Source organism: Mytilus trossulus, unplaced genomic scaffold (genome assembly GCF_036588685.1).
Source record: "Mytilus trossulus isolate FHL-02 unplaced genomic scaffold, PNRI_Mtr1.1.1.hap1 h1tg000103l__unscaffolded, whole genome shotgun sequence".
NCBI lineage: Eukaryota > Metazoa > Mollusca > Bivalvia > Mytilida > Mytilidae > Mytilus > Mytilus trossulus.
Window position 1 is genome coordinate 428,523 of NW_026963296.1, and position 7,325 is coordinate 435,847.

A 7,325-nucleotide genomic window follows, 5' to 3' on the forward strand; every position below is an offset into this window, starting at 1 on the left:
AGACTGAATTATTGATACAAAAGATAATATAAACTTTAATACAATTTTTCATGGTGAGTATAAGTCAGTATTAAACATACAAAAACAAAAGGCTGACTGTTTAACATGTTTAAGACAATACCATTATAAGCAAAACACTGAATATCATACTATTTGTGATGTTATTAATATTGTGCTTATATTTGCATATTAAATAAAATAAACACTTTTCATGTCAAATTAACTTGTCTTCTGTTTCAGCTGCTGTGTATTATATTATTCTAACCCCTACATAACAGTTCAGTGCATAAATAATTTCATCCACAAGACATCTTCCTTCAATTGGTTGAATAAATTTTGGCAACTTGTTCTTCAAACATCTTCTCTGTATATTTGATATGATGGAGAGCCATGTACATAATATTATGTACATGAATGGATAACGCATGTGTTTATTTCAACAACAAACATGACAAAGATACTATTTTTTTTCTTAATTTCTCCATAATCCATCAGTGAATATGTAGGTTGTTACATTTTACACCATTGTGTTCTTGTGCATCTTTGATAGTACTCCATTTTGTTTATAGCAATTTTGTAGAATTTTTTCTATTTCTTTTTCCAGAAAAACACACAATTGAGTTAATTTAATTAATCCAATTAGCACATTATGTAGAAAAGTATTAACAAATAAGTTTCCTCTTCAGTAAAGACTTGCAGGACCTGACTAAGATCATAAAAACCAAGATATTTGACCTATAAATACACAAAATAAAAAAAATAAAGTTAAAAACATGATAAATGCATAAAAAAACAGAAATATAAATAAGCTTATTTTATCATGTTTTAATTAAAGTCATAAGAAACCTCAAATTAAAAAAAAAATATGCATATGTTTTTTATAACTAAATGGATAGTTTTCATAATACAACTTAAGTACATATACTTTTTTCTGAGGAAAATTCTTTAATTTGTCCACATTTAGAAGAAGTTTACTTATTTTTAATTGCTTGCTTCCAGGAAGCAATTCGCCGATATATATTTTCCATATGCATAGTGACCCGAGCGTAACCCTCCTCATAAAAATCCAGTGACCACAAAATATGCAAGGATCTGTCATTGAAATAAACAAATAGCTGATTATACATGTTAAACACGTGCTCAATACCCATGCTTTTTGTGATTTGTTTACTATAAGGTGACAATCGGTAAAACTCAGCTTCAAAACACGGCATTTAATGAGCAGCATTATTTGTTAAATCATAACAAACAGAGAGAAAAAAAAATTGACGATTTATATGATATACTTGTGAATGAAGTTTATGATGTATACATGCATTGGTTCAAAAATTGGACAAACTTTATTTTTCTTCACTCACTCGTTTCATATGACTTTAACATTTGAGAAACTTTCATTTGATATTCTTACTTGTCATGCTTTATATGAGTTCTCTTATTTCAGTGCTTTGTGTCCAAGATTTAATATTCGTTGTTAAGTGCCTTGCAGTGATATTTAAAGTTTAGCCACTTGCAAAAGTTGTTATAGAATGTTCATATGTTGTGTTATTTGAACCACTGTCCTATATTATGGTCAGGTAAGAGGTTGAGTGCTCACAGACATGATTTTTTTTTATTAATTGTTATTGTTTTTGAACATGTTGACTAAATTGGATTGTTTAAATCTTTTCATGTTGGGATCTTTATTGGCTGAACTATAAAGGAAGTGTTGTCTCATTATTGAAGGCCAGTCCATCATTGGCCTTTAATTTCTTGCATCCACTTTTTTTTAACTCTTGTGGATAAGTCACTCATTTACCATACCACATCTTCTTATTTTTATAAGAGTCATCATTCAAAGGCAATTACTTTTATCATGTTTATTACTGTAATTCAGAAATCATCCAGAGGTTTTTAGTAATGCGAGTAATGTGACTGGGTGAGTATCGCAAAAATAAAAAATCATATGTTGATAACAGAAACATATATATATATATATATATCATGTATATATAATTGATGCAGATTTTTTTTGTAATCACAATGAGTTGTCATTTCCCTAAAAAATCACAATAATAAATGCAATAATTTCTGAATTTACAGAATATATATAGAAGTGGTCTTACCATTTAGGCCTTGTTGTATTCTGTTTATCTTGTTTTGTCGCTCATTTCTATTGAAACTGTTTATATTTTTCATTATTTTTCTATATTTCTTGTCCTATAAAACATGAAATGGGTAAAAACTATTATTAAAAATCAGTATTTTCTTTATATACAATAATATTTAATTTGAATGGAATATTTGTGCTATTTCATTTCACAAACTTTTTGTCAGTCATGACTTTCAAAGACTTTCACCCTGGTCAATAGTTTAAAAAACAAACATTCCCATACTTTTTCTTCTTGTTCGTACTAATTTTTCATTGGACAACAAAAACATGATTCAACTATTCTTCTATGATTTGTTTTGCTTGACTACGTTAAACTATGAAATATTGTTTACAGTATAATCTGTATGTGTCTCACTCGTCAAAATTTCAAATTAATATATAAATAACCAATAAGACTGCTATGCATGGCTCAGCTTGATACAAACGTACACTTTAAACCCTGAACAGTTGGGACAAGTATGGGCACAACATTCAAGCTGGATACAACTCTGAATTTTAAATTTGGATTGTGATTCAATAGTTGATGCAGCATAGGTTTCTGACATTGAATGAATGTGGTCCAAGTACTTAAAAAAAAAAAATTGACAATTAACCTGTAAAATGTTCCAATATTCAAAATCTTAATATGTATGGTTAGATGCAGCATATCAACATGATCAAAGAACCCAAATAATTCATTTTTTGATGAAATCAAATAAAGTTCAATTTTGGACCCTTTAGATCTCAATGTGGACCAATTTGATAACGGGACAGAATATCAAAAATCTAAATGAATGGTTAGATCATTGTAGATTCGGCATATCACTGAACCACATATATTCAATTTTTTGGAAATCAAACAAAGTAAAATATTGGACCCCAATTTGGACCAACTTGAAATTTGGGCCCATACTAAAAATCTAAGTAAATATTCAGATTCAGCATATTAAAGAACACCAAGAATATAAATATTATTAAAATCAAAATAAGTTTAATTTTGGACCCTTTGAACCTTAAGATAGACCAATTTAAACAGGACCAAAAAACTAGGAATCTAAATACACAGTTAGATTTGGAATATATATATATATATATCAAAGTACCCCAATAATTGAATTTTCTATAAAATCAAACAAAGTTTAATATTGGCCCCTTTTCGCCCCTAATTCATGTAATTCCTAAACTCTGGTCACAAACCCTGTGTTTGAGTTTCATAGATTTCTGTTAACTTATACTTAAAGTAATTATGCGAAAACCAAGTGTCTTTGGACTACAACAACTACATGATAAAATTGAGAATGGAAATGGGGAATGTGTCAAAGACCCCCCTTTTTTGGACTATCAATGCATTTTAATGGGGACATGTAATTACCCCCCCCCCCCTTTTTTGTCCTGGGTTAGGAACTCCCTTTTTAGAATGACTGGATCCGCCCCTGAAGGGTCTATAATTAAGTTTGACAACTTCTGACATACTACTTTACCAAAAAAATTGACACATTTCATCCAATTTAATTTCATCCTTTACTTGCTATTTCATCCATAATATTTTCAAGAGCTTATTTTCAGTGGACAACAACAAATGGAAGTTTTTAACGACCTTGACTGGCTATAATATATATATAGCACTTGCACGGTCGTTCCAGTGGACATATTTCATACCAGATAACTTATTCTTTTATATATATGACAATTGTTGTTCAATCTGATACACGTACCAATAATGCACAGTATTTTGAACAGCTTCAAATATATGGGGTCCGTAATAATACCGCAAAGGACATCCTTAGTGCACTAAGAACAAAAATGCGCACTAAGGACCTGATGGAATGATACAACTGTTACAAAGGACATGGCATATAAAAATAGACTTTGTAAAAAATGAACTGAATAACAAACTGTTTTTTTTTCAGAAGTCCAGGGAGTGTTAAAAAATCACATGTGCAAATTGAGAGTCAACACTTACACAGGGACTACACAATACTTTTTCAGAATGTCAGCAAAAAAGAATCACTGGTGACAGGGGAGTGTAACCGATGAATCAGATAAGATTTTCCCGGTACATCTAAACACCGCTCAGGAGGACCTCCTGAGTGCACACATGCAGGGCATACAAAGTGCACTCATGACATACCCTATATAGTTGTCGTATCTACACACATGATGGATGTATATATTCGTTATAGATCGTTATACACTTCTCATTTTAGAGTTAAATTTGCAAGTAACTGCCGGGGAACCTCTTAAGATTTTAAAATAATAATGCTAAAAAGCACCCTTGCCTTGCATACTGAGATGGCAAACTGGTGTGTGTCAGTATTTTAATATAAAACTGCGTAGGTTCATATCGTTTGATTCAACGTTTGGTTGGTTATTTTTTAAGGATCGTTGTAAAATTAGATCTAAATCTTTGTTAAAATACGATTTTAAATTGTTCAATTCTTTCTATTTCATAATTTTGTCAAAGTCTTCTTTTTAAAGTTTTAAATTTTAAAGAAAAAATGATTGAATATTCCATTTTGATTTGGAGAAAATCTTTTTGAACTGTTATGACATGGAGTTGCAAAGCTGATTACAGGTAACTATAACATACAGTAATTTTCCATTACGACAGTGCGTGTATTCTCCGGTGTGTATAACGTATAGTTTTCTAGAGAACATCCTGTCTACGTGTAATACAGATTGATGACATTATACAACATTTCTTTTGTTAAATGTGATAAGGTATCTGTGTCCATTCCCTAATTCAACACCACTAATTTTTCGAAGAAAAAAAATCCAAAAATAATTTATATGAAATTAAGAAGAAAAGAAGCAAATATAAACTTCAGTAATTACGCATTGAGTAAACATAATTTCAATATTGCACGAACAAATCCGTGAGAAAACGTATACATGTATGAATTATTAAAGATGTGTTTAAAAAGACCCATTGGCTTTAGTTCACACTAGGACCTAAGATAACTAGAACTAAGCAATGGTTGATCCAGAAATGTTCATAAGTGGGGACTCATTGACTGCCTTAGAGGGGTCACGTCCAGTCATGCTTCCGTGATTCCCTATATAATCTACCATTTGTTTCCCAAGATTAAGGGGGTGCTGGAAAAAAACGAAATCCGCCTCTGCTAATTGGGAAGTCATTTGGTCTGATAAACACATATATAAATATACCTCTGTGGCGGATCCAGCAATTTGAAAAGGGGGGCTCAACCCAGGACAAAAGGGGGAGGGGGTGGTTCCAACCATATGTCCTCATTCAAATGCATTGATCGTTCAAAAAAGGGGTGGTTCCAACCCCCCCCCCCCCCCCCGAAACCCTCCCCCTGGATCCGCCACTGATACCTAGTATGCATATAATTAAGAACAGCTTTAAATATATGCGTATAAAATAATGGTACGTCTAAAAACCGTCCAGGATCTCCTGGTTGCACACAGGACATTAAGTAACTTAGGACATGTATATATAATAGTGAGAGTTCAGGGTTTATATTCGATTAATAACTTATTTTATAATTTTGTTATTTTTGTTTTGATAAAATCAGAGACATATAATACATGTATTGAGACATATATAATACATGGACATATAATACATGTGTCTCTGAAAAAATCAAACCATCTTTTAAGAAGTTATTTCAGTTTGAATCGACTGTCTTTTGCATTAGGATTCCAAAACGTTAATGTCATTTACAAACGCCAAAACATGCCAATATATTTTAGGCAGAAAGAAACATTTATATTCTGTGATTTTTACACTAAACGTTTTCGTAATTTGTTTTGAAAATATTAAAAAGAACATGTACATCGTTTTTTCAAGATTTGTATAGTAACTGGTTTAATTAAGTCGCCTTGATGAAATTTAAATTGCGAAACGCTAATTAATAAACTATCTATCTATCGGTATGCGCCGTTATTTGGGATAAGTCACGGATGACCGATGGTCATATTTAATATGATATACCCGGCAATGGACATTTGAGCGCATTGACAGGACATTTGAGCGAAAAAAAAAGGACGTTTGAGCGCCAAAGTATAGGACATTTGAGCGCCTAAATTTTAGGACATTTGAGCAATATCATCATCCGCTTTTCTTTTTGATCGTACCCGCAGCAAGTGACGTTCATTGTCACGATCACTGGTATCATGGTTATGAGTATTTTTCTGTTGAATTATAACGGTTCCGGTACAATCCGTCCTCAGTCTTGCTTTGCAACCTTTTGCCTGAAAAATATTGAAAGGACAAATACAATTGAAGTGTTTAAATGCTTTTTCATTTGCTATTGCAAGACATAAAAATAAGATGTAGTATGAATCCTAAAAAGACAACTCCTCATCCAAGACACAATATAATTAAAACAAGCAATTATATATTGTATATATACACTGTAAAAATTGTGTTTAGGGCCTAAACACTTTTCTATACACATTTCAACAGACGAACAAGTAGTTTACATTAACATTAAATTTGTAAAAAAAGGTACTTACTGTACATCTCCAGGATATTTCTTCTCCTTTTAGTGTTTTGTCCACTCTATATCGGAAACTGTCACAAACAAGGCTTCTTTTTCCCTTATTAGTCTCGGTCAAAATAATATCCATTTTAACACGTACATGTATTATTAGTATTAAGATTTCAAGTGCCAAGGGACATTTCACTTAATAGATATATATATAAGAATTTTAGAACAAAGAAAATTTGCATAGCCAATGAATTATAGTAGAATTGATTGGTAAATAGAGATCAACTTAGGATTTCACTTACATAAACCAGCCAGAACCGGTCGAATTACTCGGGTGTGAAATAAAATAAAAAATATTTATAACTAAATCTTACTTTTTTTTCTTACTTTTAAAAAAAAATCTTAATTCGTGTAAAATTATCAGGGAAAATTTCGCTCAAATGTCCTGTCTGAAAACTCAGGTAAGGTTAATATCCCGGCGCTCAAATGTCCTATGAAGTCGGCGCTCAAATGACCCTATGTGCTTTTTTCTTTTTCGCTCAAATGTCCTATGCCCGATATACCAATCATCATTTGAATTTGTCAATTGATCTTTAATAATTAGGACTAATTGGTGATGGCAGAGAATATGTCGCTGGTGATGGTTAAAAACATATAGAAGTAAACTTTGCAAAAAAAAGGTTTCCTTGGAAAAAATTATGAAATTATATGAATATGCTAAATATTTTTTTCTTTCCGAA

The 7,325-nt window shown here is 31.4% G+C and overlaps 1 long non-coding RNA gene across 1 annotated transcript; it reads right to left on the minus strand.

The window, feature by feature from the left end:
• Positions 1-270: 270 nt before the first annotated feature.
• On the minus strand, positions 271-4,205 carry LOC134699981 (uncharacterized). The gene is made up of 3 exons (XR_010103717.1): positions 4,092-4,205; positions 2,103-2,196; positions 271-735 (listed from the first exon to the last, which is right to left on the minus strand). It is a non-coding gene; the product is annotated as an uncharacterized LOC134699981 (long non-coding RNA).
• Positions 4,206-7,325: the final 3,120 nt, after the last annotated feature.